Below are 12,307 nucleotides of genomic sequence, written 5' to 3'. Positions count from 1 at the left end.
CACCTGTCTAGAGACAAAGGGTTTCTTTTATACACCACCATCTTACACTGACAACAGTGGTTAGCGAGCACAACTATTTGCTGTAAAACTCCTAGACAAAGGGGGAAAGATGGACATTTGGGGACGTCCTTCGAGAGAAAAATCAGCTTGACCAGCTGTCAGACCTTGTTAAACTATAACCTCGTTTAGATAAGCTAAAACTTAGATGGAAAGGTTGCTAAGGAAAGGTTTATCAAGTAAGCAAACTTATTATTTACAATGCATTGGATTATTTATGCACCAGGCCTCAGACCCTTTAGCAGGAAAGATTTATTTGCTTAGCAGTTCCTTTTCTTTTTTTTTAAGATTTATTTTATTTATGCAAGAGCCGGGGTACAGGCCAGATGTGTGGGAGGGTAAGAGGATTGATTCATCAGAGACAGAGAGGGGAACAGAACAGGCAGACTGATGAAACACACTGCTGAGGGGAGCAGCGGGCCAGATAGAGGTCTGCTCGTCATATGGCTTGCTGGAGGCTGAGGCTGGCAGGGATCGAACTAGCACTGCAGAGGCTGTGGATAACTTCACAGCCCTCTGCTCAACCGCCTGTGCCGCCAGGAAGGCCCTGCAGTTCCTTTTCATTTACCCCCCTTTTCTGCCTTTGTTGTTATATCGTAAGGCATCATCCTCCAAGGTGTCCAGCTCAGTATCAATAGGCCGGTAGGGGATGAGGAACAACTGGAGCTTACATATGAAATTTGTAAGCATACATTTACAACAAAGCATGATTGTTTGTGTGAAGTAGCACATTGATACACTCCCTGAGCACAGGCAGGTAAGTGCCATCTGTGTAGCACAGATCTTAGAAGTGGGAGTCAAAGGGTTTGTAGCATTTCCCGCAGAGACACAGGACCTAGTGATATCTTTGGAGGGACAAACCTGGGTCAGAGAGGGTGAGGGGCAAGTGTAGGAGGATACTGGCCAGCAGGCTTATTTTAGCAAACATCTGTAAACAGTTACATCCACACACAGTTTCGGGTAACCTAAGGCAAGAGGGCGTGCCTCCCTATCCCAGTGGTCAGGGGCCACTGTGGCTAGGCCACTGCAAGACAGTCACTACAAGAACAGTAAAAATCACAAGCAAGAGGTCACACATGTAGAAGGTCTTCATGCTTCTGCCCTGCATAGACCGACCAGTTTCCAGAGTGTGGCCAGAGCAGGGCTTGATGTCTAAGGCCGCCTTGATGGGTTGATCCATTTGTAGCCTCAAGCGAAGGGGATTCTCTGGATCAGGGGCTCTTCTGGTTTCACTTTCGAGTGATGCACCCAAGGCGGTGGAACCTGAGACTTTTACAAAGGAAAAAAAAGAGGATGGGTAAGGGTCTGCAAAGGGGAGTGGGAGGGGTCAGCACAGAGATGGGTGGGCGCCAGCTGGCTCTGCTGTTTAACTCCCTTCTCCTTGGCCATCATTCCCCCCTTTAATGCCCTTGTGGGTTTCTCACAGGGCATCACTTATATCAAACAAGGCGGGAATTGCAAGAAATACAGGAAAGACAAACTTGTTAATGCTTATCTAAGAGACCAGTCATTTGTGACTGCCTCATGATCCCCACTCTCTGTTATGACCTTGCATTTCTGCGGGAGAAAGGGGTGTTACATCTTCTGGCTGCTTCCTGCTGAATGGGTTCCTGGTGGTGGGGGTGGGGGGTTACTATGGAAGGCCTGCACTAGCTGGTGCCACAGTTCCCGACATGATGTTAAGGCTTTGATGGTGGTGTGGCAGCAATAAGGTATACAACATATCATAGTCCTAAATGTACATGGGATTACTTTTTTCCTTCCTCAAGATGATGACATTTAGGATACAGCCCTCACTGAAGAGGACAGAGACTAATATAGTTACTGAAACATATTTTTTTTTTTTTACCCTCATCTCAATTTTGTAAAATAGTAAACCAAATCTAATTTTAAACAATTTTACCGATATTTGCATACACTCATAGGACAGAATAACCAAGCAGAATGTTGTAGGCTTTGTTGAAAACTCCACAGGGAGTGAGCTTTTTAATATCCAGACCATGCAGGCTTTATATAAGTCAGTCTTACCAGACTTGACCTGAGATTTCCTCACCTTTCATGGAGGTCTGTGGAACCCGGTAAGCAGGTGACAGGCTCTCCTTGGCTCGCTCTTCTCAGCTCAGCTCAAATTTTACTCCCAGAAGAATTTCAATCAAAGCTTTGTAACAAAAAATGTTTTTAATTTTCTAGTTTAAGGAGAAATAAATAAAATTTCCTATTGACATTATGCAAAGATAGACATTGTCCTGAGAAGAACAAATATTGCCTACACATTTTGGTGATAAGAGAAAAGCAAATGTTCCAGTTTGCTCATGAAAAGATGCAAATTGCCACTGCTAAGATCATAGCCCAGTTTAAAAACAAGTTTTCTAGAGATTAAAAAAAAATATATATATATTAAAGACCAATATTTTTAAAAAGTCATTAAATATTACACAAATCCTCCTCAGTCTACTTTTTCCATATATTAAGTCTCGATCCTCTGTTGGTAATTTTTATAAATCCACTTTTTTTATACGTGTGGTAGGTCTTTTCAGTTCCAAAACACATCTATATTGTCAGTCTTTTTTTGTGAATTTTCTGAAGACAAAGCTCAGCAAGTAACCTTTAGAAACAGCAAAAACTTGAAAATGACCATACCTAAAATTATGGCTTAAGGCAAAAGACAAGAATGTTTGCTCAATTTTGTGAGGTGCACACACACGCACATATATATTTCAGAATAATCAGAATTGTCCAATAATATAATGCCAGAACATTTTAAAAATCTCATATTTTAGAACACTTTAATCAACTTTCTTTTATATATGCTGAAAAGGTATAACTTTCCCCCTCAATAACAATATTTTTTTTCTATGAAATTTTAACATATCTAGATTGGTCCAATGTAGTTTAGCATTTTCCTATAAGGAGAAATAATTTATTAAGAGTACTAAGACACATCAAATTGTTTTACTGATCAAAAACTTTACTATTTTTGAAATTTGAATTTAAGAAAAATTTTGTCACAGGCTTAATAAATATATACAGATTTCTATAAAACAACACTAAATTACTCAGAGTGATAACTGGTGGGTTTTTTTAAGTAGTTCTATTTTTACAGTGCTCGACAATGCTGACACAACTATATTTTTTAGTTATCCATGTCTGAGGTTAAATGAGAACCAAGATTTTAGATACCCTAGACAGTTTTTTTTTTTTCCCCAAGAACCAGTAATAGCAGTTTAAGAATACTTGAGTCTTTACTGCAAATGAAAAAGAAATTCAAGTTTGGTTGTTCATAAGTACACTACTGATAATAAACTTAAATATTTTTTTTAAAGATTTATTTATTTATTTATACAAGCACAGGGTACAGTCAGAAGTGCGGGAGGGTGAGAGAATTCACCAGAGCCAGAGCTGGGAACAGAGAAGGCAGAAGGACCGAAGTACACTGCTGAGGGGAGCAGCGAGCAGCAGGAGAGGTCTGCGCGCCATGCAGGACCCTCCTCCAGTGGCCAGGGAGCAGCCGGGGATCGAACTGGTGCTGCAGAGGCTGCGGCAGCTTTGCAACCCAGTGTTCAACCGCTGCACCACCAGGGAGGCCCTAAACTTAAATATTTTTAAAGCAAGTCATTCTGTCACATAGCATTTTTTTAATAATATTTTATTTATGTATTCTAACTTTCAACCAACTACCACTGAATTTTTTTTTTTTTTAAGATTTATTTATTTATTTATACAAGCACTGGGTACAGTCAGAAGTGTGGGAGGGTGACAGAATTCACCAGAGGCAGAGCAGGGAGCAGAGCAGGCAGAAGGACTGAAGCACACTGCTGAGGGGAGCAGCGGGCAGCAGGAGAGATCTACCCGCAATGTGGGACCCTCCTCTGGTGGCCGGGGAGCTGCAGGGGATCGAACTGGCGCTGCAGATGCTGTGGGCAGCTTCGCAACCCAGTGCTCAACGCTGCGCCACCAGGGAGCCCCTACATAGCATTTTTTAAGATATCTCTCTCAGACCTTTAAGCTTTTTTTCTTCCTATTGCACCATTTTTTCAAAGATAGCCATTTTTTTGGACATGAAATTTTTCAAGACCTTTAACATATCTGTCTTAAATACATTTCTTAACACACCTCACTTTATTTGCATTTAGAGTTACAACATTCTAGGTTTTAATATTTAGATTGTAAGACTGTTATGGCAGAAATTCATCTTTGTTTATGCCCACAGGCCCAGAAGAGACCTTTTTCCAAAGTCTGAGCTCATCCTTCTCTGCTTCCCCCCCAAGCAATTAGGCAACAGAGCATCCATTGTCCCAGCAGGGGCACATTCACACTGTGAAGCAAGCAGAGAGTATAGAAGCAGGAGGCTCCCAAGAGGTCATCTGGTCATCTAGGGCACACAGGTCAGGCGCCTGGCCAGAGAAAGTCCATCAGTCACTCCCTGAAACTTTTAGTCCACAATGAGGCTTATCCCAACATGACTTTTGCTAAGTTACAGGTCAGCCTCACATTTTTCACTTCAAAACATTATAAGAGTTGTTGTGTGATTATTCCTTTGTACTGGATAATTCATACATCAACACATTTTTTTAGGTGATGACAATAAAGTTTAGTTTTCCTACAATAAGAAGCAAAAATACACCAAAAGCTCATTAAGCAGTCAACAAATTTTCATTATTAAACTTAGTAGATCCTTAGTTTTATAGGAGAAATATACCACCATTTAAATAATGATAAAAAGAACAGATTTAAGATAGAGATACCAACTGTAGCTTTAGTTTTTCTTAGAATAGGAAGTTCAGAGTTACAAATGAAACAATTTCATATACCAGAGGTTTTTTTTGCTAGGGCAAGGGAAGGAAAAATCAATTAAGGTGTTTACCAGGGGAACAAAGGTACTTCATTTAAGGGAAGAAGTAGTGGAATAGTCTTTTTAGAAAACAATTTTATCAAAAGAAGTCTGGGTATAAACAAAACCACATTTATCCACATTTATCTCTGTTGACATAGACCAGGTCAATAATTCTTTTTGACTACTCCAAGTTGTTTTTTTCCCCCCAAATAAACACATTTAAACATACAATAGAACTATTAACTCCCAACATTACAAATTTAAGACATGAAATGCTTTCATTAAACCATTACATTTTGAACTAATTTATGTTTACCAAAAATTTTAGATCGTGATCTCAACATTTGGGTTCTTTCCTATTAGAATTTACCTAGGCGCCATTTATAATAATTTTCACACAGCAACCCTCCAGAGACAAAAGACACAAAGGCGAAGACACACAGACACAGAGATCTCTTCCATTTAGAATTTTGGCCATTTGCACTCATTTGTAGAGAGAGTTATTTTACCAGTATTTCTGACAACGCTGACAACAATTATTAATTTACTTTTAAATGTTTCTTTTTAACTAACTCCTTCAGATAAGAAAGCATTTCTCAAGTTGTATTTGTAAGAATGCCCCTTAGATCCTAAAGAAAGGGGGGCAGAAAATTCTCTATCAGTTTCCTTTTTTTTTTTTATTTTAAGCATGGTCTGGAGAACCTTCTGTCTGCTCCAATTTCCTCCTATTTAATGTTGCTGCAGGAAAGGGGTAGCACACAGATGCTTTCCTGGCCTTCATGGCTCAGAGATTTTGACAAGTCTAGTCACGGATCAGCCATATGACTTGTCAACAGAACCACAGGTAAAGCCCAATCTATCTGTGTAGATGCAGCTGTGGAGATTTCATAACACACCCTCTCTCTCTCACACTCACACGGGAGGTTATAACCCTCCCATCGAGTTCCAAGGTTTCTAGAGTTCCAAGGTTCCCAACCAAAACCACATGAGACCCTCGAGGTGTCCCTGAGAGGTGATCAGCCTCTCCTTCCACCATTCTGGTTAGGCCACATGGGAACCAGGGCCCTGGAACCTTGCCTGATCTGATGTTGGCACCAAGTCCTGGCCTCACGTAGCCCTTTGGAAGTTAGGCACCAGATGGCCTTGTGGGGGCTGGGCAGGAGCAGCCAAGTCAGAGACCCTGAAAGGAAAGTCCTCAGCCAAGCATGCTTCCTTTTCCTTGGCTTTCCTTCCCCTCCTGCACCACGCGTCCTCCTAAGCTGATGGCTCAAAGGGCCAACGTGCTTGTTTTTCCCTGCTGATACCAAACGCAGCCCTCAGTTTCCCTCAGCCAATAAAAGGAAACTGAGGAAAAAGAAAGTGGTTTAATGTGTCGACAAATGAGGAGGGCAGCAGACTCCTGTCTGAAAGACAACCGTCCTGCTCTTTGGCAGACGGCAGGGGGATTTATACAAAGGAAAAAAAAAATGGAGATGGGCTGGGGTCTGCAAAGGGGAGGGGGAAGGGGTCTGCCCCGAGATGGGTGGGCGCCAGCTTGTTTTTCTTCCATAGCTGATGTTTGTTTAACTTTCTCTACCTTGAAATACAGGAGTGCTCATCTGGGAAACTGGGTTATAAAGATAAATCTGTCAAACAAGGGGGAAATTGCAACAGATGGGGGAAAGACAAACTGTTCATCTTGTTAATGCCCATCAAAGACAAACCTGTCAGGAAATAGGAGAAGACAAATATGTCAATGCCTGTCTAAGAGACTGGTACCTGTCATTGGTACCTGAATCACTGTCAGGGAAAGGAAAAATGTTGCAGAAATAAATTCTAGCCTTTTACCCAAGCAAAGGAAGAACAAGCTGTACTTCAGGAATGGTGAGGTCAGGAGAAGCTTTATTACTTGTGCTTGAGGTCTCAGACCTGGGCAGTCCCTTAAGGTCCGAGCACCTGTCTAGAGACACTGATAACAGCAGTGAGCAAGCACAACTATTTGCTGTAAAAGTCCTAGACAAAAGGGGAAAGATGGACATTTGGGGATGTCCTTTGAGAGATAAATCAGCTTGGCCTTAGGGGCCTCCCTGGTAGTGCAAGGGGTTAAGCACCGCACTATGGAGCAATTTGCAGCCTCTGCAATCCCGGGTTGACCGGGGAGCTACCCACATGGCACAGCAGACCTCTTCTGACTCACCTGCTGCTCCTCTCAGCAGTGTACTTAGGTCCATCTGACTGTTCTGTTCTCCACTCTGTCTCTGGTGAATCCTCTCACCCCCCACCCATCTCTGGCCTGTACCCTAGCTCTTGCATAAATAAATAAATCTTTAAAAAAAAAATCAGCTTGGCCAGCTATCTGACCTTGTTACAATGTAACCTCGTTTAGATAAGCTAAAACTTAGATGGAAAGGTCCCTAAGGAAAGGTTTATCAAGAAAGCAAACTTGTTATTTACAATGGCATTTGGATTATTTACTGCACCAGGCCTAAGACCCTTTAGCAGGAAAGATTTATTTGCTTAGTAGTTCCTTTTCAGGTTTCACCTAAGTACACTGATGCTAAACTTAAATTCTATAGCAAGTCATTTGACCACATAACATTTTTTTCAGATACCTCTCTCAGACCTTCAACACTTTCTTTTGCCTTCCTATTTTTATACCATTTCTTTTTAAAGCTAGCCATTCTATTTTGACACTCAATGTTTCCCAATATCCTCAACATAGCCATTTCAAATACATTCCTTAACACAACTCACTTTATTTACATTTAGAGTTATGATGATGTTTTTGGATTTGGAGTGCTGGGTCCTTGGGTTCATTCTGGGAAAGGTTTCACCAGAGTTCCCCTTTCAGAGGCTGGCGGCGAGTTTCCCGGGTGAGTTTCTCCAGCAGGCAGAGACATTAGTTTTATTTAAAGAGCAGGTTTATTAGCAAAGGGGACAGAAGAGTAAAAGACACTTGCATAGACACAAGCGGGCAGGAAGAGCTGTCCCCAAAGGGGCAGGTTTGCTGAGAGAGGCCTGCGTGGTTGCAGGCGGGTGGCCTTGAGGACAGCTGCCTCTGAGGGAGGTCAGTGAGGAGAAGTGCCAGCAGGTGCAGGTCACAGGCAGGCAGGAGGCTGCTGCTATGTGGAGGGAGAGATTTGGTGGAAGGAAGCACCTGAATAGTCACAGGTGGGCAGAGGGAATGCTGCCCCTTTGTGGGGGCAGCATAAGGTTTTATCCTCTTCAGGGAGGGGCTCACCCTTGTGAATGGATAGTTTGTGCTCTTTACACTCCCTATAGCAGTCTCATAGTTTCTGGGTGTTGTGCCTCCTGATCTGGGCATTGATGCCTAAGGGTCTTGCTTTCTATAACTGGGTTAATGGTTTACGCTAATCCCCTCTACCCCAACCTCCTTGTGCGCATTAGGTTCTTTTTTTTTTTTTTTTTTAAGATTTATTCATGCTTACAAGAACTAGGGTACAGGCCAGAGGCATGGGAGGATGAGAGGATTCACAAGACAGAGTGGGGAGCAGAAAGGCAGACAGACTGAAAACACTGTTGAAGAGAGTAGCGGGCAAGACAGGACAGGTCTGCCATGCCATGTACGTATCTCCTTGGTCAGCCAGGAATCAAACCCACACTGCAGAGACTGTGGACACTGCTACTTTTTTTTTTTTCCTTTCACATCTTTATTTTTTTTTAATTCAAATTTTATTTTTATATTCCCCATCCAATTACAACCCCCTTATTTTGACCTCAAGCCCTCCTTTCCCCACCCCCACCCCCCCACAGAATGTCTCTGGTTCATAGTTGTTTGTTGATTTTGATATTTTCTTTCTTATAGTTATTCTTTTTCCTGGTCCCTTATTTAAGTTTTCTAGATTCTTGCTATGAGTGAGACCATCCGGTATTTTTCTTTTTCTTTCTGGCTTATTTCGCTGAGCATGATCCCTTCCAACGCCATCCATGTTGCTGCAAATTGCATGTGTTTATCTTTTTTGAATGCTGAGTAATATTCCATGGTGTATATGTACCACATCTTCTTGATCCAGTCATCTATTTGGGCATTTGGGTTGTTTGCAAAGCTTAGCTATTGTAAACAGTGCTGCTATAAACATAGGGGAGCAGGTGCTCTTTGGAATTGATGTTTGTGTGTCCTTTGGGTAAATACCTAGGAGTGGAATTGCTGGATCATATGGGAGCTCTATCTTTTGTAGGTTGGGGAATCTCCACACAGCTCTCCATAGTGGTTGGACCAGTTTGCACTCCCACCAGCAGTGCAGGAGAGTTCTGTTTTCTTTACATCCTCGCTAACATTTGTTGTTGCTAGTTTTTTTGTTTTTTTTTTTTTTGAGGCTTTTTTTTTTTTTATTTATTCATTTGTTTGTTTTGTTTATACATGCACTGGGTACAGTCAGAAGCGCGGGAGGGTGAGAGAATTCACCAGAGCCAGAGCGGGGAGCAGAGCAGGCAGAAGGACCGAAGGACACTGCTGAGGGGAGCAGCGGGCGGCAGGAGAGGTCTGCGCGCCATGTGGGACCCTCCTCCGGTGGCTGGGGAGCAGCCGGGGATCGAACCGGCGCTGCAGAGGCTGCTGGCAGCTTCGCAACCCAGCGCTCAACCACTGTGCCACCGGGGAGGCCCGCTAGTTTTTTTTAATATGTGCCGTTCTCACTGGTGTGAGATGATATCTTACTAGAGACCAGCTCCAGCTAGAAGTTGGTTCAGGGGCCTCAGAGAGGAGAGGATGGCGTCGGCCAAGTTTTCTCTCGGAGGACTGAGGGGAAGTGGAAGGAGGTAGAAGTAAAGTAGACACAGACACCCTCTCTGGTGCAAGTATCTCCTACTGAGGGTCTCAGTAGGTCTTTATACCTTAAGGCAAGTGGTGAGATTACATCAGCGTAAGCATTGAAGCAGAGCAAAGACAATCATTACATATTTTCTCATGAATATACAATGACCCTCTTGCTCTCATACTACAAAAGGACACTTCTTTAATCTGATTAAGAAAATCAACAGGGACAATTACTCTCCTAGGTACAACTCTTTTTCTAACATAATCAATTGTCTAAGACAGTACAATGTTCAGTAACAATCTATCATCCTGTCAAGCCCTCCTAATTTCAGAGTGGACATGAAAGCCCATTGTTATGCTATATTACTAAAATCAACCCATTCTCTAGTACTCAATTCATCTAGCCTATTATCAATTACATCAAGGTGATCTAAAACAACTCATCAAATCTATGTAAGTTCTACTGAAGTCTAACTCTTAACTAGAAATTCCTAACCTCCACACACCCTTGGAACTGTTGGCCTTTCGCATACACCAGGAGATGTATTGTTGGGCAAACAGGTACCCCCCAGGTTAGGCTAAGGTTTCCAAGCACAGCTGGTTCAGGGCAGCTTGTTTTCCATAGTTCTCAGGGCCGAAACATTTCTTTCCTAACTATATCTTTAACAATTTTTACTTCTTTTGTGATAGTTCATGCGTAAGAACAATAAGCCAGTTGTCACCTGGGTCCGGAGACTCCCTAGTTCAGATCTTCTTTGGGAAGTGCAAGAACTTCTTTCTTCTGGGAAGTGCAACTTTCCCTCTTCAGGGGAGCACAGGGACTCCCCTCTTCTCAGGAGTCTCCCCCAATGCCTGAACCATGTTAAGAGACAGCCTGGGAGAAGCAGCCTGCCGCAGAGCTCCGCAAGAGCAGCCTCCACGAGTCCTCTGCTCCCAGCAGACTCTGCTCCCAGCCAAGGACTGGAACGCTGAGTGGGCTTCAGGTGGATGCTCCTTTTATCCACTCCCCCCCCCCCCCCCCCCGCCCTTAGGCCCTGGCACCGTCTGCTGTATCAGTCTTTACCGCTCACCATGTGCCTCAGCCTCTTTCATGCACAGCGCTCGCTGCCACCTTCATGTTTTCAATTTTACTTGTAAGCGTCATATGTTCCTTACACCTGCAAACAGCGAAAGGGCAGCCGGTGAGCTGGGGAGAAAAAGCAGACGCGGAAAGCACCTGCGGATGCGGCTGCCCAGGTCCCCCCCCCCCCCCCGCGCCCTGGGGCTGTGGGGAGACGCGGAGCCGGCGCTGGGGTGAGTCTCCGGAGCGGGGTTCACCCCTGGTGGACCCAACTCCTGGTCAGGGCGCGCAGCCCGTGCCCGCGGGGACAGACAGCAGCGCCCCCATCCCGGGTCAGGGATGGGACAGGCCCGGCCAGTCTGGTCCTGGCGGCGGGGTCGGTGCCAACCGCAGGTCTCCCAGGCTCAGCAGGAGTGAGATGCCTGCACAGCTGTTAGGGCGGAGGGGTGGCGGTTTAGGGAGTTTAGAGTAAATAGCTCTTTATATATTTGTTCCCCTGGGGGCAACTTGCTCTCTAGATTCCCGCTTTTTGTTTAATAAGTTGTGTTTTCAGGAGCCTGTTGGCTCTTTTAACTGTAGCTGGTTTTGTAGGGCTACAAGGGACGCCAGCACATGTTTAATATAGTTTGTAGCAGGAAAGAGTTACGGGCTTTGGAGATGTAAGCAGGTCCATTATCAGCTTTTATTTGTGATGGGATTCCCATGCCGCAATGGCAGTGAGTTTTTAACATGCTTCACAGTTTACCCTGTTTGGGCCCAGGCTTGAATTAATGCAGAATAGTTGTCTTTAGAGACATGAATGTAAGGTTCTATTAGTCAAATATAACGTTTGACAACTTGGGCTCCTGTATTATTTCTACCGTTTGTAGCAGTGGCTAGAAGAGCCGGTGGGCTGTTATTTTGGAATTTGGTTATGATGTCCTGTCCCAACAGAGGAACAGGAAGGAAGACTCATTTAATGTGTTATGAATTTTATCAGTATATCCAGATTGACTCAATTTGTTTTTTTAAAAAAGGAAAACCCTTTTATCGGCTGTCTTAGGAGTCCTTTTAGGACAAAAACTTTAATTTTTTAGAATTTTTGGTATCAAGGAAGTTGTCATAGGATTCACAGATTTACAGATTTTTATAAAATACTTAATTACTCAGTGATAAGGATTTTTAAGAACAGAGCTATTTCTTTGACAAGGGTTAGCAGTGCTGATAGGAAAAGATTTTTTCTCATAGCCTGAGGGTAAAAAAGCACCAAGATTTTAGATTACGTAAACAGTCCTTAATTTGTTATCAAAAATAGTGAGAACAGTTTAAGAATACTTGAGTCCTTATTACAGATGAAAATTAAAGTTTGGTTTTACATAAGTACACTACTGATACCAACCTTAAATATTTCTATAGCAAGTCATTTGCGCACCTAACATTTTTTTCAGATACCTCTGTCAGACCTTCAACACTTTCTTTTGCCTTCCTATTTTTATACCATTTCTTTTTAAAGCTAGCCATTTTATTTTGACACCAATGTTTCCCAATACCCTCAACATATCCATTTCAAATACATTCCTTAACACAACTCACTTTATTTACATTTACAGTTAGGACATCC

The sequence above is a fragment of the Talpa europaea genome (genome assembly GCF_964194135.1).
Source record: "Talpa europaea genome assembly, chromosome: 2".
NCBI lineage: Eukaryota > Metazoa > Chordata > Mammalia > Eulipotyphla > Talpidae > Talpa > Talpa europaea.
Note: the sequence above shows the minus strand (reverse complement) of the source record.